The sequence below is a fragment of the Sciurus vulgaris genome (genome assembly GCF_902686455.1).
Source record: "Sciurus vulgaris genome assembly, chromosome: 5".
NCBI classification, from domain to species: domain Eukaryota; kingdom Metazoa; phylum Chordata; class Mammalia; order Rodentia; family Sciuridae; genus Sciurus; species Sciurus vulgaris.
In genome coordinates, this window is record NC_136465.1 from 90828027 (window position 1) to 90851494 (window position 23468).

The window sequence follows — 23468 nt, forward strand, 5'->3', positions numbered from 1 at the left end:
CTAAGCTATAAACTAGCATTTTATTGACGGTTACAAATTTATTTGTTTAACAACTTATGAGATAACTGATCACCATGACGAAGATGGAATATATCTTATAAAACAATATTGATATTGGGATGATAAGATAGGCTACTGGGGAAAAAATGGGGTTCAATCCATAGCCCATGCAATCCGTCATGGTAAGTTCTAACTGTATTAAAACCTGATGTACAATATGAAACCATAAAAGTGATAGAAGAAAAAACATGGATGAATTATTCTTAGCTTTGGTTTAGGGAAGGATTTCTAACTGTGATTAAGAATCAGAAGTTATTAAAGAAAAAATGGATACATTCGACCACATGAAATGTACATATATAGTTGGGTGTGGAGGCACATGCCTGTGACGCCAGCAGCTTGGGAGGCTGAAGCAGGAGGATCACAAGTTTGAGGCCAGCCTTGGCAATTTAGTAAGACCCTGTGTCAAAAATAAAAGGGGCTGAGGATGTAGCTTAGGGGTAAAGTGTCCCTGAGTTTCTTCCCCAGTACTAAAACAAACTAACACGCACACACATACACACACAGAAAAAACTATCATAAGCAAATCAAAGGAATAAAAACTATTATAAGCAAACCAAAATGTGAATAACACATAACAAAAATGGCCTACAACTTATTATGTGTAAAATATTAATCTCTGTAATGTATACCGAGATTCTAGTAATTGATTAAAAAAAGACTACATGTGCTTTTTTTAAAGTGGGCAAATAGTATGAAAAGCACTTCCCAGGAAAGGGAACACAACTGTATCTTTAAAAATGTAAAAAATGTTCAACGTCACTCATAATATGATAAATCTAATTTAATCTATGCCAAAAAAGCAACTTTTCACCTATCAGTTTGGAATGGTAGAATACCTATAAAGTACAATTTGGCATTATCTATCAAAATCATAAATGCATTTTCTTTGCACCCGCAAATTTCACTTCTGGTAATTTATCCTAAAGATGAAACTTCACACATAGGGAATGAATCACAAAAAAGCTTATTTGTTTTAAACTTGTTTGTTATACAAAAGACTGGAAATAATCCAAGTGTACAATCAATCGGGGACTGAGAATACAAATGAGGGTCCATTCCTTACAATGTAATATATGGTAGCTCTTAAAAAGAAAAAGAAACTGAAAGTGAATGGCAAAAACAAAAAGATCTGTAAGTGCAAATATTCTATATGTTGTATGAGACAGTGGGAAGTATGTGAATAGAATTTTACAGTTGATTACAATTGCATAATGAAACTATGAACAGATTCACAAGAAAATTGGTTACCTTTGAGAGTGGCAGGTGGTAAACAGGACAGAGAGAGGCAGGAATGGAAACAAGGGCTGTTACTGCATTGTTTAATATTAGTTTAATTTATAACCAGGAACACTTGTTACTTACCCAAAAATAAAATAAAATAAAATAAAATTTATTTGTTCCCTGCATCAACAGTCTCAATCTTTCCACAGTCATGGGAAGCTACAGATAATGAGTTGTGTTTCTTGAATTAATTTAGTCTTACCACTTCCCATTTCATCTTATTATTAATTCTCCATAAAGCCTCAAAGAACATAATGAGTCCAGAGCCCATCAGGAGATGATGAAGTGGCCCAGTCAGCCACAGGCAAACTTGGACCAATTAAAAAAAATTTCCTTCTGATCCCTTAATAATTTCAATTTCCTTTGTTAATCCTATTTCCCTAAAATGAAAATAGCTCAGATGGTGCTAATTTAGCATCCGCTATAGACAAGGCACACTGGACAGACACTTGTGTTAGAATAACTTCTAGTATATACCATTTATGACAAGCTAGATCATTTCTTACATGATTATTCATTTATGATTGGAAATAGTGCTCCATGTCATGTACGAAGTTCAAGAATTGGCAAAGAGAAAAAAGATTTTACTATGAGATATTTTACTGGAAAAGGCCAAGTGTTTGATATTTTTGGCCTACAAAGCTGATTAGCTCACTAGAGTCAAACAACAGATTTAATTTTATGAAATTAACCCATGTTAAATGTACAGAATTAAAAACGATTTTTTCTTATTTATTAACATCTTAAATGTTACCCCTTGTACTTTAAAATAAAACACGAGGCTCAACCTTATGATTGAAAGATTAGATGAGGCTTGAACCAGTAAAAATAGATTTTTTAAAGGAAAAGTTATTTTGAGTAGAGTGCTAGCTGTACTAGACAAATTCAGTCGGGCCTCCTCTTCAGTCTTGTCAAAGCTTAGCACAGTCCAGAAGGCACTAGTGTGTATGCCAAAAAATCAGAGCAGCAGCAGTTAAAAAAAATAAGTGCACTAAGAAATATTAAATGGAAAGCCAATGCCTATAAATAAAAAGGCAAGTGAGCACTAATCAATCATAAGTAACTCCGAACAGAAAATAGGAGTTGGAAGGGTGAGAGAGATTTCACATACAACATATGAGACTAGATACAAATGATTTAATTAAACTGTGTTCCTTCTACACAAGACGCAAAATCTCTAAATGTTAAGAAAAGCTGGAGTACAGAAATGCAACGTCTTGCTTTGCAATCTATAGCGGATGAGTAGCAAGGCATATGCCAACAGCAGAAATAGAAGCAGTTGATGAGTCCTGGGTGAGTGGAGTGTTTTGTGATCTCTGTCTGCTTCTTGCTGTTCATCTTGGATTTATGGCTCTTATTGAAGGACCAAACCCCGTCCGCTATGAACAATAGCAGCCTCCATTCACTGGGAGTTTGGGGTAAAGTCACTAGACAAAATGCAAAACCAATTGGAACGAATCTTGAATAAATGTGATAAAAAGTTAAAGCAACTCAATTAATAATTAAAATTAATGTGGGATCAGAGAGAAGATAGGAGGGGGAAGCAGAGGAAGGAGATTGTTCGTCACCAGTATGAGAAAAGGAGAAAGGTGCTCATGCCTGCTTAGCAGCCAGCCTCAAAGACACAGGAAATTAGATAATGTCTAGTTGACCTTAAAGGCTAGTCTTGTTTTAGGAGATTACTTATGCTGCTCAGCAGAATTGGACCATATGGCCTTTTTTCTAGAAGGGAACTTGAATCTTTTCAAATAAGAGGCCCACTCAGCGTGGTGACATTTAGATTCCAAGAAATAAATATAGGTTTATAAAATCATGTTCTATAGGCTTCTTGGATAGCCATGATTTTATGTCTTGAATTAAGTAAAAAAAAAAAAAAAAAAAAAAAAAAAAAGAGGAATTACATATTCTCTCATGTACATTTAGTTTTTTAAATAAAAGGGATTTGAAATTCTGAAATTAAAATCTAATCTAAAAGATTTTTCTGAGACCTACATCTCTGTCTCTGTCTATATCTATATCACTACTATCTTTCATTCTCAATTCACTGAAGCTATGTGAATAATGACATACCAGAAACCAAAATGAATTTTACTCTTATCACAAAACTGGAAGGCAAAAAAAGCGAAATCCACATATGAACACCAAAAATCAGTTTTCCAACCTCACAAATGACAGCCAGAATTCTGAAGGGAAAAGTGTTATTTTTAAAAGCAAAGATGATTTCGATGGTTAGTAGCTCTGATAATGGGTAGCAAAAATGGCTCATGGGAAAGGCACATGTACTGCTAATAGATTGACTGAGAAGAAAAACATTATTATTGGTGTTTTTCCCCCCCTACCAGATCCAGTGATATCACTACTGCAATCTGTTATTTATGTAGAAAGGCAGTAAACAGTGGAAAGGAGAGTATCTGTACAGGAACATCTTCTCTGAGAAGTTGCTTGAAAAATAAGCATGTGATGAACATGTGAGAAGCATTTATGCAGTTGGCAGCATGTAAATTCTCAGAACAGTAGGGGATAAAAATGGGGCAGATAAAGAAAACTAAGGATTAGATTCAGATCAACAATAGGACATTTGTAACACTTATTTACTGGAAGATGGGGAATATGAGCACACACCTTAAATGAAACTGGACTGAAATGAAAAATTTAAAAATCAAATTGAAAATTTTAAGGCTCTAAAATTTTACTTTAGCTCATAGTGTAATCTACGACTAATAGGATGTTATGGCTGTAATTTTTTTCTAGGCTTCAGAACAACTAAACACAGCCTTTCTGTGAAGATCAGTCTGTGTTTGGGTTTCTCACTTTGGCACTACTGACGATTTGTGCCAGATGATGCTTTGTTGTGGAGGGCTGACCTATCCTTTTTAGGGTGCTTAGCAACATCCCTGGCCTCTGTCCACCATGTACCAAAGGTGTCACCTCAGTGGTGGTAATCAATAATGCCTCCAGATATTGCTAAACATTCCCTGAGAGGCAGCATTTCCCCAGTTGAGAATCACTGGCCCATATCCATCACAGCAGAGAATCAAGCAAAGTTAAAAGTTACAAAAAAATGGAATGTGTGTGTGTGTGTTTTTTTTTTTTTTTTAGAATCATGGATTTATGTTTAAAATGCATTTATAAGAATCATGCGAATGATAAAACAAATTGAAAAATATGACTGAGAAAATGTCTTTAGCAAAGAAAAAAACAAAAATTCAGATGGAATCTTTAACAGTAAATGCATCACTAAAAACATATTTTGTTTTCTAATTGTTCCCTTCCTCTACTGAATTGTATACGCAATTCTCTCTTCCTGATTTCCAGGCACAGCCAAGTGCCTTCCAAATTAAAAAATCATGAGTTCCTATTATTTGCGCCCCTGCTTCCTTGGGAAGCTGGATTTCCCCTTGTCCTTCTCACTTCCCTCTTACATTGATTAATATGTACCGAAAGTGCTGAGTGGGGTTGACATCAAAAGACCACCCTATTCCTTTTCCTCCTTGCCTCTCAAACCTGCTCTCTAAGGCAAGTGACTTTCTGGCTATTGTTGCTCTGATTACTGTCTTCTCAATTTAGTAATTAATATGATCAGTCCTGTGTAGTAATTAAAATGGGCAATTTCACTGAAATTTCCCACTATCTCGGTTTGTATCTGAGAGTCAACTGACTTTAGTTAGAAAAGCACGCTCAGCTCCTTTTCTGTTTCTAAGTCTTTCATTTCTCCTCTACCCTCGTCCTCCATCCTATTCCATAGGCTGATTTTTGAATCTTCTTAGACTTGGAGCAGGAAAATGAGTAGCCAAGGGAGAAAAACGGTCTTGCTTGACTGATACCATTGTTGGATAGTGTTAATATTCTCTGGGCTTCTTTCTTCTGGGTGTTTTCTGTGAGTTCTTTGGGGATCACTCCTTCTCCTCCAAAGTTCTTTTTTTTTTTTAATCACCTAGGATAACAAACTGGTCATTGAGTTGAGGCAGATCTGACTGTATTCTAAGGTTCAAGTGATATCCCTGATCTGTTTAGCTATGCTAAGCTCAGGGATAAATTCTAATCACCTTTTCTATCTAACTGACTCCGATCATTAGGACAACCAATCACCAAGTGCACATAGATGAGCTAGTTATTCCTTTGGACAACTTCTCCAAGTAACTAAAGTGGCCCTCTTTCAGAATAATTTCCACAGTCACATGAGGGCTATGTGATCTATTCCAGCTCCCTTATACACTTGACAGTCTCTTATGACCACACCTAAGGTTCAACTCGCTATGATACGGGGAGCAGAGAAATTAATGTTTTGCTTCCACATAAGAAGTGCAGTCCTGGAGGTTAACAGGATATCCCTAGAAAGAAAATGTTGATTAAGATTTGAGAGTCCCTAATGGGATCAACATGAGTGATTCTGAGAGAACAGGCTGACATTGTCTACATGGTGAGGAAAGTTAGAACAACCAGGACTGTCTCTAAATCTATTTCCTGGTATTTAGCCTCAAACCCCTCAATAATTCCTCATTAACAGGCAATACTGTAGAGGACCATTTGTTTTCCAATTGACCATACAATCTGGTCAATATGTTTACTACTAGTTTCCTTGACCTTTCCTCAAATTCTGTTAGTTGGCTGACAAAGCCTTCACCTTTCCTTTTCCAAATAGCCCTGTCTCTGCCTATCTCCATAACCAAAACTGCCAAGAAACAAAGAATTTGAGAGCCAACAAGTCAACCAACCACAGTGTCATCATTCAGGAATCAGACACTGATACCTTTGTTAAATATAATGGATGATTAATTACTCAGAGCAATAGCAGTGATCAGTAGTATCAGTTAATATTTTTTCCACTGCTGCCCTAAACTCTCATTACCAAGAGGGCCAGATAATACATATATTTAGATTGGATTTTATTATAGGAAAGGACACCTAAATTTAGGGAACCTGACTCTTTTATTTTATTTATTTATTTTTATTGTAACAAATAGGATACATATAACAAATGGGATACATGTTGTTTCTCTGTTTGTACATGGAGTCAAGGCATACCATTTGTGTAATCATAAATTTACATAGGGTAATGTTGTTTGATTCATTCTGTTATTTTTTTCCTCCCCCCACCCCTCCCACCCCTCTTTTCCCTCTACATAGTCCTTCCTTCCTCCATTCTTGCCACACTCCTTAACCCCAACCCTAAACCTAACCCTAACCCTAAACCTAACCCTAACCCCTCCCTCCCCCCATTATATGTCATCATCTGCTTATCAGCAAGATCATTCGTCCTTTAGTTTTTTGAGATTGGCTTATCTCACTTAGCATGATATTCTCCAATTTCATCCATTTGCCTGCAAATGCCATAATTTTATTATTCTTTATAGCTGAGTAATATTCCATTGTATATATATATGCCACAGTTTCTTTATCCATTCATCAATTGAAGGACATCTGGGTTGGTTCCACAATCTGGCTATGGTGAATTGAGCAGCGATGTCCTCCAAAGTTCTTGATTGGTTGATTCATGAAGTCCTTTCTTAGCCTGTAGGAATATGGTGCTACCTTGACCCTCCAGGGGATGCTCACTCTTCAACACACTCTAAGGCAACTCCAAACTACCTCCTCTTGCACAGCCCACACCTGGAAGACAGAAGATCCTCAAACATTTTTTGCCCTGACAAACCTTTAATAAGCACCCCCAGTGCTACATACTCTCTTTACTCTACTAGCCACAAGCCTTAGTCACCCTTCAGAGCTCATAGAAATGAGTCAAACACAAACCCACAGTATCCACCACACTGTTAGGAAGTATGAATCAAAAGTATGAAGAGAGTTGGAGGTGCAGATGAAGGGTAGAGGGCTTGCCTAGCACATACAAGGCCCTGGGTTCCATCCTTGGCTCCACCAAAACAAAACCTGAAACAAGCATAAAAGAAAAATGCAAAGATAGTCTAGGGAAGCTTATTCCCTAGGTTTGAGGGGAGAAGCAAGCTTATGAAACACCTCTCAAGAAGAAAGCTAGCTTTCTTTGAAGAAAATTTTCTCCAGGTTCTTATCTTTTTATACTGGTCAAAATATGATTTTCAAAAAATTAACAGCATAATTCTTATACAAATATGTAATGAGCACATGCAAAAGGTTTATGTTACTTATAAGTGAGTGATTCATTTGAGGGATGGACCAATTGAGGATAAGAGAAATGTAAGTGGGTAAGTATAATGTAGTTGGTGCAAGAAAGAAACTGAAATGAGGTACCAAAATTAGAAATGGAACTGGTAAATGTCCTACGATAAGCAATGAAATGGTATTCTTTGGGATTATTTTTTTCTACCAGAAGAAATTATTTGCCTTCCTACTGGACACAAGTCATGTGTAACTTATCAATCCTCTGTAAATTAATGTCTACTGTCACAGATTCTGAGATCCAAGCTAAGGTAAAGAGAAAAGTTATATTTCCCTTGAACAAGGGTAGGCAAACTATAGCCTGTAGGCAAATGAAGGCAGGTCTATTTTTATAAATAAAGTTTTATTATATCATAGCCACTCCCATTCTTTTGTATATCGCCTGTGGCTGCTTTCACATTGCACTGGCAGAGCTGACTAATTGAGATGGAGACCACCTCTTGCAAAGCCCTAAATATTTACTGCAGGGCCCTTGTAGCAGTTGGCTGACTTCAACCACAAAGTACTGGTAACTCATAAACGATATCAATTGCTCATGCCGCTGTATGTCTTTCAGGGGGTGCACAGTGATCTTATTGCTATATTTCCAAATTTTGGATGATTTTTAAAAATTTAACTTTGATACCAGTGAGAGGCTAAGATTTGGCCATCTCTTTTGTTTAGTGGTTTTGTATGTCACTTTGGAATCTGAGAATCCTTTGGATTCTCAGGTGATACTGACATTAAAATATTTCCATAGAGACATTGTACTAAAGGATCATTTCTGAGTAACTTGCGATTTGGTTTTATGGATCATGATTTTGTATTTTGTTAAAGTAAAAATTCTCACAACTAAAAAGACCCTATATTTTCCCCTCAGAATTGGCAGTCAGTGAAAATTATAGGTGGTAGTAACAGCATCTAATTCAAAATAATTGTTGAAATAATTTAGCCTTACTTTATTTTTGTCATTTTGAGTTCATTTTTCATTTGTGAAGCTGCTGCAATTTGATACTAGTTAATTAAATATTACCAAATCTAGCTTTTTAATACTCACTTGTAGGTAGTTTTTGTCAGATGGCTGTGATGTTCATTGGCAGTTGACTGGACAACATTTTTCAGTGATTATTTTCCTAGAGATAGAATATACTCGATCTTAAGTTATGACACCGTCTCCGATGGTACATTTAAATTGGGTCTTTCCTTAGTAAATAGGAAGCAGTGATGGTGGGGGATTTGGTGATGGAAGATCTAATGGAGCTTAAGTCAAGGCTCTTGAGGGGGATTTGGTATCTCTGGCTTTCAGAGGTTGCCTGCATTCCTTGGCTCATGGCTGCTCACTTTGCTTCTCCCTTCACAACTCCTTTTCTGACTTTGGCCACTGTGCTTCCATCTTATAAGTCCCTCATGGTGACACTGTGCCCACTCAGACAATTCAGGATAAACTCTCCATCTCATGACTCAGCTATTGTATGTGTGAATTCTCTTTGGCTACATAAAGTAATATAGTTACGATTTCAGGGATGAGGAGGTGGACACCTTTGGGGGTCATTATTTTGCCCATTAGAAATGCAAAATTTTTCTGTAATTTTATGACAAGGATAAACATTGTTAGAATTTTAGTTATGGCTTTTCAAAATTTAAAAATATGTCTGTTTATGTGTTACATATTCCCTTCTAAAAATGAGATTATATATTATAGTTTTATATCATTTATTGAATGTCATATTTTTTCTTATGTTAAATATCTTTCATAGTATGATTTTAAAGCTCTTATGGCATTCCACTGTATAGATTGTATAGATAATTTAACCTGGTGTTTATAAATACTTACAGTGTTCCCAGATTTATGATGTTTCTTATGAAGTAAACACAGAAGATGCATAAAGTTATGGGAGTGGCCATGTTCTCATAACACTTTATTTATGAATATAAACTGCCTACAGGCTATAGTTTGCCTACCCTTGTTTGAGGGAAATATAACTTTTCTCTTTACCATAGCTTGGATCTCAGAATCTGTGACAGTAGACATTAATTTGCAGAGGATTGACAAATTACACATCATTTGTGTCCAGTAGAAGGCAAATAATTTCTTCTGGTAGAAAAAAATAACCCCAAAGGATACCACTTCATTGCTTATTGTAGGACATTTACCAGTTCCATATCTAACTTTGGTACCTTATTTCAGCCTTTTTTCTTGCACAAATTACATTATACTTACCCACTTCCATTTCCCTTATCCTCAGTTGATCCATCTCTCATTTGAATTCCCCATCGTTATCCAGTACACTGTTCAGGAGAGCCAAAGCCTGCTCTCCTGTCCCCTTCCCCATCACACTGTGCTCTGTTCCTCTTCTGCAAGCTTGAGAATCAAAGACCCCTTAATTATGCTGGTGGATGACACAGCTTCACAATTTCTTGCTGATGAAAGCAACTCTTTTCCAATTCTCAGCAAATTCCACGACAAACATATTAAATTGTACACAATAAGAATCGGCATGAGTCGTTTCTAAATTCTAGTAATTCATGGTTCAGAAATATAGTTGATTTGGTTCATTGAAAGTTAAAGGAAGTCAAACTTTTAGCCATGCTTCTTCAGAATAATCTTATAATGTCATCATTGTACTTTTGCAGCTACTGGCATATTCTTTAGATAGTATTACAGAGTTTCAAAATTTTAAGATATACATTAACAACTAAGGTCCCCAATGTTATTCTTTGATGTGGTTAATAAAAACAACAATGAAATTCTCTAATTCTTTTTTTTTAAATTTATTTGTTCTTTTTAGTTATACATGACCACAGAATCCATTTTGATATAATATTACTAGCATGGGATATGTCTTATTCTAATTAGAATCACATTCTTATGGATGTAACATGATGGTGGGATTCACTGTGTTGTTTTCATATATGTGCCTGGGAAAATTATATCAGATTCATTCCACTGCCTTTCCTTTTCCCACCCTGATCCTTTCCCTCCATTCCCCGTTGTCTAATCTAATTCTTGACATGGTAGAGTACTGGAGGACGGAGAGAAAGTACAGGTATAGAACATTTGGCAACATCCTATATATATATATATATATATTTTTTTTTTTTTTTTTTTTGTATCAGAGATTGAATCCAGGGTGCTTAACCACTGAACCACATCCCCAGCCCTTTTTAACTTCTGTTCTGAAACAGGGTCTCACTAAGTTGCTGAGACTGGGCTCAAACTTGTGATCTTCCTGCCTTAGCCTCCAGTTTTTGGGATTATAGGTGTGTGCCACCATGCCCAGCTCCAAATCAATGTTTGATCAGTGTTTTGTGGTTTTGATGGTTTATCTCTCTACCAGGCTTTTTATTGGATTGGCTAATAGTATACAACTTTTTTACTTTGAAGTTCATTCTATTCTTATGTCTCTTCTGCTCTTTAATAGAAAATTCCTTGTTATGGTTTGTATGTGAGGTGTCCTCATGAAGGCCCATGTGTGAGACAATGCAAGAAGGTTTAGAGGAGAAATGAATGGGTTATGAGAGCTTTAATCCAATTAGTGAATTAATCCCCTGACAGGGATTAATTGAGTGGTAACTGAAGGCAGGTGGGGTGTGGGTGGAAGAGGTGAGTCTTTGGGGGGGTGGCTTTGGAGTCTGAGTGGAGTTTCTCTCTGCTTCCAGATTATCTTGTGAGTTGCTTCTCTCTGCCGCCTCTTCCGTCACATTGTTCAGCCTTACCTCGAACCCTGAGGAATGGAGCTGGCTATCTATGGAATGAGGCCTCTGAAACTGTGAGCCCTCAAACCTTCCTCCCCTAAAATTGTTCTGCTCAGAACCTTTAGTTATAGCAGTGAAAAAGTGAGTGAAACACTCCTAGTTATCATTATGACTAGTGAGGAGAAGACAAGTGTCTAGATAAATGGGATAGACAACTTTTCAATAACCAAGAGTTAGTTCAAAACATTATTTTGAAGGATAGGTGGAGACTTGTTAAATTAAAACAAAGAATCATGGTACTTTTCTTTAATAACTACAAAATCTGCATCGCAATGTATAAATATGAGTTTCATATGGTCTACCTTTAAATGGTATTCGAAACAGCATGGCCTTGTTACTTAAACTGAATCAACACAGCTGTCTTCTTGTTACTTCCTTTGCATTTTTAGGAAAAGATACTTTTCTGAGTCAGAAGTTTTAGCCCTTGAAGGTTGTCTGACCAGACTGTAGGTATTTACTGTGAAAAATTTCATCATTCTATCTAATTGAACTTCCCAGACATTTGCAGAAGTTCATAACTAGTTTCTTAGTACTAAATAATGAATTGAATTCAGCCTAGTTATTCAACTCAGGTTTGTTACAGAATGTTCCACTTTGTGCTCAGCAAGCCATAGCTCATTTATATTGAGCATGTGAACCAAAAGGCACTGTACTAAATGTTGCAAGGGTAAGAAAAGGGAAAATGTGATTGGCAAATGAACAGTGGGGTCTTACAACTGCCTCACTTGTAATGGTTCCCATAAACAAAAACGTTATCCTCAACCTTCCAGGAAGGATTGAGAAGTGTGCTTTAGAACTCAGGTTGAAATTGGACTGCTATGATGGTGGTGTTGGGTTGTGAGAAATTCAAGAGTTGATTAGGCCCTGGAGACCTATTTAAGAACTTAATGGAGTCCTTGTGAGATCGGATTAGTTGTCACAAGAGAAAGTTGTTATTCAGTGAGACTGCTCCTCATGTTTTGTCTTTTCACAAATGCCTGCTTCCCTTCCAGTGTCTACCATGTTATGAAGCATCATGAGGCCCTCACCAGATGTTACCACACAATTTAGATTTCCTAGCATCCAGAACCTTAAGCCCAAATAAACCTCCTTCCTTTATAAATTACTCAATTTCAGGTATTATATTATAACAATAGAAAAAAGACTTAGGAACTAGACAGGACTCAAAGTATCAGTGAAAAAGCATGGATTTAGTTCAAAAGGCCTAGGTTCAGATGCTGATTTTGTTGTTTGTAAAATGTTGATAGCAGGCTGAGGTATAGCTCAATGGTAAAGTGCTTGCCAGGTGTGTGCAAAGACCCAGGTTCAATCCCAGCAGTATTCCAGTAAAGAAAAATATAGATAGCACATGCATTATAGTGTGGCTGTGAAAATTCTATTAAGACAAACCCCTCTGGTTTTGTGCCTGGAAATTAATAGATTCTTAAAGAGGCAACATAAGATTATCAGACCCTAGAAGAACTAGGGCTGTTTCCAGAGTGTCCCTGGAGAGCATTTAGTACACTTAGAAAGATATTTGCATATGGCAACTTTCTCTGAATTATTCTACTTACTCTATTAGGTTGATGGATACTTGTCTTTATTTATCTTTTAGAAATTTTTTCTGGGATTAGAGGAAATTGGGAATTTCTGAAGATAACAATGATTTGTTGAAAATGATTAAAAATGAACTCTAAATGATTTATTAAAAATGATATTTAGCAAATTGCCTGTGATAGTGTTTTTAATATCAATCTCTAATTCCTCTTCATTAAATAAATATTGAAAACCCTTACTCTAATATTTCTAAGAGGTAGCTCTCCATTCAGGTCTGAGCAAAATTCCTTCTCATCTTGTATTGTCCAAGTTGACCAATTTTCTTCTTCATGCTCTCTTTTGCTCTCATTCTGAGCTGGTCTGCTTTGAAATGTCTATTACTTGTTCTTGGGTCTTGAGTAGGTCAAATGGTGTTCCCCAACCCCCAAATGATATATCTACCAGAAACCTCACGCCCTCTTTGGAATTAGAGTTTTGGCAGATGTAATAAAGGAAAGTCTGTTGAAAGGAGATCGTCCTAGATTAAGGTGGGCCCTAAATCCAGTGATGGGTGACTTTATGAGACAGAAAAGAGGAAGCCTCAGAAACACAGGGAAGAAGTCAAGTGAGGATAGAGATTGGAGTGATACACCTAGCCAAGAGCACCAAACATCGCTGGCAACCACTCAAAGACAGGAGAGAGACAGGGAATGAATGGGTTCTCCCTCAGAGCCTCTGGAAGGAACCAAACTCATCAGCACCTTGATTTTGGACTTCTGACCTTCACAAATTTCTACTGTTTTTAAGCCACACATTTAATGGAAATTTGTTATAGTAGCTCTAGGAAACTGATATGGGGTCCTTAATACTGTTTAGGATTTTAGAAAATATTGCTGAAAATTATCTGTGCCAACCAAGTCTTGTTATCAGAATTTCAAGTGGATCTCTTTTATTTGTATATTCCCTTGGTGTGCTCCCCTATTGGAATACTGAACTTGTTTCCCCCTCCATTGCCTGGTGTCCTACTTGTGTGTTATTTCATGCTTCCATTACAGCAGATGACCAAATCCCATTTTTTCTGGGAGAAACAATGGTAGCTTTCTGTTTGGAGTCCAAGTGTTTAATCACCTCTAGGAGGAAATGCTGACTCCTGGAGAATGCCCTTTTAACATTGTTAAATATGCATCTTGACTACTCAGCTAAGGCTCTCTCTCTCAAATGGCTTTTTGCCTACTTTTATTTGGTTCTACTTGCTATTGTAATCGTTCATTTCTGGCTAAAAGTGGCTGACCTGCATAGAAATCTGCTAGAGTAGTCTAAGGCGATATAATCTTGAGAGTTTCAGGGGCAACTTCCCTAGATCTAGGGCATCAGCAGTTAGAGAAGGGACCAGTGAATGGCAGGAGATGTGAGGAAGTGTAGGTGTGGTAGGTGATGGAAGGAGAATAGAAGGAGGGGGTGATGGAGAAAGATTTGAGGCACCCGTACTTGTAATTAATGTGCAGATTTTTTTTTTTTTTTTTTTTTTTTTTTTTGCAAACAGTAAGGCAAGAGACCTTTCCACGTAGCCTCTAAGTCTATCCTTTTTTACCCAATTTTTCCTTCCAGACTGGAATAATACTTATTTAAAAAAAAAAATAGCACTCATTATATACTTAGGACAATGTCAAGTGCTCTATAAATATTAACTACTTTACTTGGTAGATAATTCGTGAATCAGGCACTATTATTATCCCCTTTGTACTGATGAGGACACTGAGGAACAGAGGCATTAAACAACCTGCCCCAATTCACACAGCTGGCAAATGATTGTGGCAAGAGTGGCACCTAGTCAGAGTTGCCAGATTGAATACAAAGGCACCCAATTAAAATTAAATTTCAGACAAACAACAACAATTTTTAAGTATAAGTATATCCTGTATTTGTTTTGCTAAACCTGGCAGCCCTGTACCCAGGGATTTGTTGTTCTTTAACCACTAAGCTATTCTGTCTTCTAGTTAAAAAAGAAATCTTCAGGGAAGAAATGCAGTGTGCTTTGCCCTAAGTTCTGAAGTCCCAATTAATGTTCCTGGATATAAAATTTGGAAGGTTTGGATAGTATATTGTATGCACTTTTACTTCCTGGCTCAAACACAGACTGCTCTTGTGTAGTATCATGCAAGTGAGCTTGTGCTGATTTAAAATAATCCTCCTCCCCTCCATTTATTTGCACCAGATCAAATATACAATTACATATCCAACAGTGGTTCTTTTGGTCTTGCCTTCTAGGCACTCAAGGTTTTCATATCTAGCCTTTAATGTCAGTTTAATTTTAGGTAACACTTAATAATCACTTCTTATTCCATTTAAAGCCCAAACTAATTGAAATGTATGTTTCTACAATGAGCATTGTTTCTAGATTTTTTTTTTTTTCAAATTCCCAGTATAAATAGCTTTTTATGTAGATAATTAAAACCATCTGCTTCCTGGTAGCTCAGTTATGTTTACAGCAGCCCCTTTTTATTTGGGGAATTAAACTGCCATAAGTTTTTACTTTAGTGGATGAAACATCACACACATACTCATGGCAGTATAATTCCTCTGAAAGGAATGAGGACTATTAAATATTATTGGAAAAAATTGCTTTCAGTTAATTCAAAAGGCCATAGCGTTCGACATTTTTCTAGGTAAGTATGTTTAAGGGTTTGGTCAATCAAAAAACCTAAGTGAATAAATAAAGGTTCTAATAAAATTTAGCATTCAAATGAAAGCTCTCAAATCACTTTATAGCTATTACTCTAGTAAAATTTCTCTGATACCTTATCTTTAGTAACTCAGAGAAATTTGGTGATCTCACAGGATGTTATAAAATCACCAAATCAGTTGAATAAATTAAAGGTCACACAAACATACAAAGCCAAAGTGAGGTCAGGATTAATATAACAAAAATATTTGCAAGCTGACCCCATCAAGGCCTTCACTTTTATGTGTCTTGGAAAGGAAATCTAAACGAATGTCCAATAGCATTTTTAGGATATTTAAACTCTTTTATAGTTTCTTATGTCTAAATTGAGAAACACTTCCTCAGAAATCCCAGTTTACTAATTTGCCATCATGTAAATGCCTTTAAATGCAGGCTACATTTATTTAAAAAAAAATCAAGTTATCAAAATGAATGCTGAAGTTTGGTAATTAAATTGTGCCTCTCAAATGTTACTCAATTCTTTTCTTCATTCCAGTAAGTTTTACTCACAAAGATGAAGCTACTTGACCCTATCTCACTCAGGGCACTTTTAGGAATTGCTTCCTACTAGAGAAATGATATATGTTTCATAGGAAAGCATTTAAGAGGCCTTCTTGAAAATTATTCAAGAAAGCAGAGTCAAATGATGCCTTAGTAATTGCTAGCAAAGTTTGTTGTCTGCATAATTACCAAACTTTGACTTTACAGTCTAAAGTTTCATATCTGTGTCATGTGGGCACTGCAGGGAAGATATTCTTATGTGAATTACATCTTGAGGACTATATGGTAGCTCTGAGATTAAATTCTTGTTCAAATTTGTACAGGTTGTCCAGACAGTGGTCCACATGGCTATTCAGGAAAAATTCAAGGAGTTTTAGCAATCATTGCCTTAAATAGATGGGCATACCTGTGGCCAGCACAGCCTGTTCTTGACCTGTGACCTTTTATATGCCAGAAGCCACTAAATTGTGCAGGGAGAATATTGTTTCTTCAGAGAAAGATGTTCTCAGTGAATTCAATAAAAATAGATTTGGACAATTATTTAAATTTCATCTTTTAGAACAACTTTGTAATGGAATAAGGAGAAAAACTTTGAAATTATCTTTACCACACAGATGTATAATTTAGCAACTAGATGATACTTGTCAGAAATTTTAGACTTGGAAATATGTATGTATGTATATGTATATATATGTGTGTGTGTGTGTATAAACAAAGTCAAGATTTGGATAAAGTGAATGAATCAATGATTTCTTTTCAGGTTAAAAAGCAACTTATTTATTTATCACTACAAAAACCCAAGATATTGTTAATAGTATTAACAATGCTACTATTAATAAAATTAGAACATTAAAAGAAAGGATTTGATTTGGGAGCCTCAAGTCTTGTGCACATGAGACTCATTCCTTTATTTGTAGGGGATTCCCACTTTAAGAATATTGGTATGGTGTACCCCATCTCCCACTATCCAGTCCAAAATTGTCACCTACTCGCTTTCTTAGTCTCCTTTGTTACTAGCACATGGGAAAATTTAACAGCCATTCCGATGTACTTGCTTTGAACTTTGAATTGGGAGCAGGTGTTGCAATGAAGTAGGAACCACAGAGAACTCATTTTGATGGTGGGTGGCAGCAAGGGTAGCTACAACAGGGTTCAGGGCAGAGTGGCTGGGCAGCCACATCATTGTCAAGCTGTGGTGGTGGCGATGACAGCACCAGCTGCGGAGCTAGTGTGTGTGGGGGGCATTTGTGTTTTCCCCAGAAGAGTGTTTTTGCAACTGAGAAGCTTAATTAAGACAACTTTATTAACATGATATGAGAATTTATTGCTAGCAGTAAGAATACCATAACTGGTTATATTTTTCATTAAAAATATTTTGTTGGTTGAATGGAGAAGTAAGATTGATCGTTAGATCAGACACATGTTCAAACGGTCATGGGTCACTCCAGGAAAAACAGATGCATTGAAATATCCATTGATAGTATCTTGAACAGTGCTGCACTGTCTTTGGCAACATTCTAGGTAACCCTTCAGTAATTATATGATTTTTTTTGGAAAATGTAAAATAATTGTTGCCATGATGTCTGAGTTTGAGTTTCCAGTTTTGTGACATCAAGAGAAAGAAAAGACATTTCATAGATGCTTGGAAACTACTGAGTTTTGCAATGGGAAAATATTTTATCATTTTGGGGTATGGATTTTCATATCTGTAAAATAAGTGAGTTGAATTCATTTGTGTTCAACAAATGAATAATTCAGTTCAAGCTAAGGTTCTGATATATATGATACATGCCATAGATGTATACATGTGTATGTGTGTACACATTATAATCATCTCTAAGTGAACTTTGGAAAATAAAAGGGAATGAACTCTTTAAAGAAGAAGCAAGAAAATAGATGTCACATTTTAGAAAAGTAGAGCAGAATGAAGATAGAAGTCAGATTTTTGAAAGACATTTAGTGAAGAAGGTCATTCTATCAGAGCCCCCATGTCATTTAACTGACTCAGATCTTTCAAGCAGATTAAATTTGGTAAAATAAAATTTTCTTGTAAATAAATTCTAGTCTATTTGATAAGGATACCCACAAATTTACTAGTTGAATCTGTGGATCAGGATTTAATTTTTTGTTTTTCTGGGGATTGATCTCAGGGCCTTGAGTATGTACCACTGAACTATATCCCCAGTTCTGGGATATTAATTTTCAATCAAGTCTTATAAAAAGTTTTGTTTTTCTTGAGGAACATGCCACTCATACAATTTTATTTCCCTTTTTATTGAGGCCACCCAGAAGTTCAGAGCTAAATCTCAGTTTCCATTATAAGGACTAGAATTCAATATCTACCCTCTAGTTCTATTTGACCTGCACTAGTCTGACATACATTGACCTGCTATTATGTTTATTTTTCTCATAGTTTTATTTTTATATGCCTTATTTTATAGCATATGTTAAAAAATTAAAGTATCTCAAATTCTTTATGATGTCAGGGAAAAGTACACGTTTAATTATTTAAAATTAAAGAATGTTAAGAAATCCGTTTTCCTTTATTGATGGAATTTGCAAATTATTAGCTTCATTTAAGCTATTTACTAGTTTACTGAGATGGGGGTAAGGTGGATAATTCAATAAAATGAAAGCAATGACTTATTCCTGGAACTGCATGTGTGTGAATGAGGTCGTGCATTATAAAAGACTAGTGCACTGTGGTGGGATCTTCCATTGACTTACCCTGGAAATGGATGGGATCTCAGTTTTCATCTCTATAAAGTAAGGGAGATAGATAGACTCCAGGTCCTCCAGAGTTCATTCTAGCTTGACGTCTGTAATCCTATGCAACACAACTGGGTTGCAGTTTTCCTCTCTTCAGTGCTGGTACCACCTGTGCCTCTGAGGCTGGCCCAGGTACAACAGGAAAGGGAGTGGAGTGTCTTGACTGGTGTCTGACTGCTGGATGCTGACTCTATAGCTTGGGTTCATTAGAAGTCTGTCTTCCTTTTTCTAAGTTTTTAGGAGGGATATTTTGTGAACTCTAGATTTATTTTCCCTTTTCTTTTCTCTTTAAGAAAAGTAATTTAAGTTCACAAGAATGAAGATGATGACAGCAGCCTGGGCTTTAACTTTTGAACACTTTCCAGTTTTATGTCTTATTAAGCAATATTGTAAGTAATATGCACATATTTCAATAAAACACATGAAAAACTTTGCACATTGTTAAGACATCTTTTCACAGTGTGTTTTGTCAATTCTGGAAGTCTGCTAGAATCTGGCAAACTGTCAGGAAGTGGGGTAATATGGGAGGACACTAAAAATGAATATCTGATTAGGTGATGGCCTTGGTAGGAAGGTTTAAGGAGCATGTTAAAATAAAATATCAAGGATACCAGCATAATTTTAACTTAAAGCTTATGTTTTAGGATTCCTTAGACTGCTTTTTCATTTTAAAGAAGCAAGAATATATATGATTTTACATTTACATGAAACAAGTGTATTAATATTCATTGCAAAAGATACCTTATTGCAGAATGTTGTGATTAAAAATGATCTTTAAATGTAACATACATAGTATATTGTAAAGATGTCAAATAATTCCTATTTTAAGATATCAAATCAGATGTTAAATTGTTTTGTGACATGTAAGAATCTTACTGTCCTACACACAATGAAATAGATTGTGTATGATAAAAATATCCACATAGGTTTTGCCGAAGTGAATCACTTTCTTCAATACTGAGCAGATTGAAGAGCTTTACAGAAGAATATGTATGTGATAGCATTATGAGAGAAATGATACTGGGGATGTCATCGTACAGAGATAGCATTCACAATTATGAAGTACCACTTTTTACATCAGGCAAATTCAATATTATATTTGATTCATGGATATGTAAGAAAAGTGTCTTAGGTAACCTATCATTTTCTAAGCTATAAAATGGAGTGACCATCAGCATCTGATGATCAGTGGTATAGAAACATGAGGTAAGTTATGTACAAAATGCACTTATTATGTGTCCTGACCCATAAAAAATCTTAATGAACGATAGAAACTCATATTACTTGCCTTATTCTGATTAAAGTAGAGAGTAGCTGAATATAAATTTGGTTTAGATAGGATAATGTTATTTCAGGTTGCACTCTGCCATTTTCATACCTGTAAATCACGATTGCTATTCTTCAAAGAAAGGAATTTCTGCTTGCCTTAAAAGGATGGATCAAAGTTATAGTATTTATTCAGAAATAATAATGATGCTGAAACCACACCATGATGATTGAGTGTCCGTGTTGCCAGCTGAGTGTTTGAAAGTTAATGGTTGTATTTCCTGCAAAGTGTGTAAATAAATTAAGCAATAGTTTTAATTGCTACATAACTAGAGAAGGCTAAGAATAATGCCTATTAATTTTCCTTAATTTGATTATTTCTGAAGAAAAATATGAATACATTGTAGCCTCAAGGAGCACAAATTGTTCACATTTATGTAGAATAAATTATTTAAATATAGTTTTTGAGCAATAATTTTTTTTTACATTTTTTCATAACCAGATCCTTCTCCAGATGTAACCTTCCCAACAAAAGTATAAATTGTTTCTCTTGTCACCCCACAGAGCTGTAAAATAATTTTAAAAAGCAATATTTTCTTATTGATAAAAAATCAATAGAAAAGTAAATTTCCTAATTCTTGATGGAAAAAGAGTTTCTAAACTTAGACAAGAATGGCAGTATTTTTCACAAACAATATGTTTCAGAGTTTTTTTTTAATTGAATAATTTTAAACATTAGAATTTCTAGGTATAAGCTTCCTGAAATATATAAAAACAAGACATGTAATATTTACATAGTACATATTATATTCATATATATTTGTCAAATAATTTAATATAAATACAAATAAACACATATATGTCTTCCTTGATTTTTACTTGATGTTGAAAGGAATAGATAAGACCCTTAGTGCCATGTGTGAGTTGAACACAGTCGTGGTCCATTTTCTCTCTAGTACTTGTGACCCTTTCCTTTCTAGATGCCTGAGAAAGTGCACCATGGAAAGGAGGAGGCAGACCCTTGTTTTCCAGGCAGATATTTCCTGTTTCTCATCATCAGTAACTTTTATTTCATCAAAAAGTTTTGGTTTGGGAGTTCATCTCTAGTGCTTCTAATGTCTTGGAAAAGACTTGGTATGAGTACCTGATGGACCCTTCAAAGTTGGGTTATCATCCCGACCCTCAGGAATGTACCCAAGTTTAATGGGCATGGCATTTGTATGACAAAGGCTGAGTTCATAAATAATTGGAGCCATTGCCAAGTCTGGTACTGAAGGACTTATGAATGTTCTTCAAGCTGGTGTTTGATAAATATTGGCTTTATTCTGTCTACCTGATGGCAGAGAAGATAGTTATGGTCACAGGGCACAATAATGATGAATGGTATGCTTGGAAATCTTGTGCTGGGGGTTTCTTCACTGAATGTGCTGGCCATAGTAAACCTATTGGCCAGGGTAATGGAGATTCTCTACCTTAAAGAAAACCGGACAGAGTACTTAGAGGAAAGGCATGTCAAAGAGTGTTGAAGGAATATTGACAGTTATAGATTATCCCATAACCTTTTAGTTGGAGAAGAACAAGAGAAGGAAACCACTGACCATGAGGTGGAGAAAAAGAAAGATGAGAAAGAAGAAGATAAGGATGATGACGATAAGACTGAGACGGAAGAGGTTGGTTCAGATGAGGATTATAGCAGTAATGATAGGAAAAATAAAACAGAAAACTAAGGAGAAATATATTGTTCCGGAAGAACTAACAAGAACTAGCCCATGTGGACCAGAAACTCTGATGATATGACCAGAAGGAATGTGGAAAATCTTACAAGAGCCTTACCAATGAGTGGGAAGACCACTTGGTAGTCTTCTACACTTCTTTGTAGAGGTCAGTTGGAATTTGGAGCATTCCTATTTATCTCTCTTGACCTCTTTGAGTATTGGAAAATAAAAAACTAAAACAACCAACCAACATAAAACTCTGTGTCTATTGAGTGTTTATTGTGCACAGCTGCAATAAGTTGATACCAGAATATTTCAACTTTATGTACTATGTGGTTGACGCTGAGGACATTCCCCTGAACATCTGAGAAATGTTTCCCCATAGCAAAATCTTAAAGTAGTTTGCAAAATCATTATTAAGAAGTGCCTGAACTCTTCTCTAACTTGATGAAAGACAAAGAACTACAAGAAGTCTTAGGCATTCTCTAAAAATCGGAAATTTGGAATCCATGAGTACTCTACTAATTGGCGACACCTTTTTGAGCTGCTGTGCTATCACATGTCCCAGTCTGAGGATGAGATGACTTCTCTGTCAGAGTATGTCCTATGCATGAAGGAAACCCAGAAAACCATCTATTACATCACAAGTGAGAGTAAAGAGCTTTCATGGTAGTGTAGGAACATTAGGTAAGTTAATGCATAAAATACTTATTACAGGTCCTAGCTCTTATGAATGTTGGCTACTTGTTTCACTTGCCTTATTGTCATTAAAATAAAGATAAGTTGAGCATAAATTTAGTTTATATTGGATAGTGTTATTTCAGGTTTTATTATATCATTTTCATATCCATAAATCAAGACTACTAGTCTTCAAAGAATTTCGCTTGTCTTAAAAGAATGGATCAAAGTAACAGTATTTAGAAATGACAATGAAGCCACACCATGATTATTGAGTTTCTATGTTGTTAGTTCAACTAGAGTTGGTCAGCTCTGTTTTGGTGGAGCATGTGTGGAATCAGGGCTTGGAGACTATTGAGCAATATTATGTGTAGCAGCTTGGTATCAATTTCAAAGAAGGCACTAGGGCTATTTGAAGATGAAAAGGAGAAGAGAAGAGATACAGAAGATGGAAGAAAGCAAGGTGAAGTTTGAGAGCCTCTACAAGCTCATTAAAGAAATCTTGGATAAGAAGGCTGAGAAGGTGACTATTTCTTTTAGTATTGTGTCTTCACCAATGGATGGAGAGCCAACATGGAAAAGCCCATGAGGACCTAGGCACTTTGAGACAACTCTGCAATGGTCTACATGATGGCCAAGAAGGGTCTGGAAATTAACCTTGTCTACCCATTGTGGAGAAACTAACTAAAGTTCGAGGTAGACAAAAATGACAGGGCTTTCAAGGAGCTGGTGCTACTGCTGTTTAAAACTAAACTGATGTTTCGGCTTCTTCTTTGAAGATCCCCACACCGCTTTAAGCACATCTATCATAGGATCAAGTTAGGCCTTGATGAAGATGAAGTGAGAGCAGAGGAACCCAATGCTGTTCTTCCTGATGATACCTTCTACCTTATCCCATCCCTTGAAGGTTATAAGGATGCATCTCACATTCATAGATTAGGAGTTTCTACTTGAAATATTTATGCCCTTTGTATAAAGTCCTGATTGCTCCAGTAGGACCATACAGTGACCATGGAACTCTCTGCTGATCTCAAGCGTTCTTGTACCTAAGGCAGGAAACAGCAGTGTAA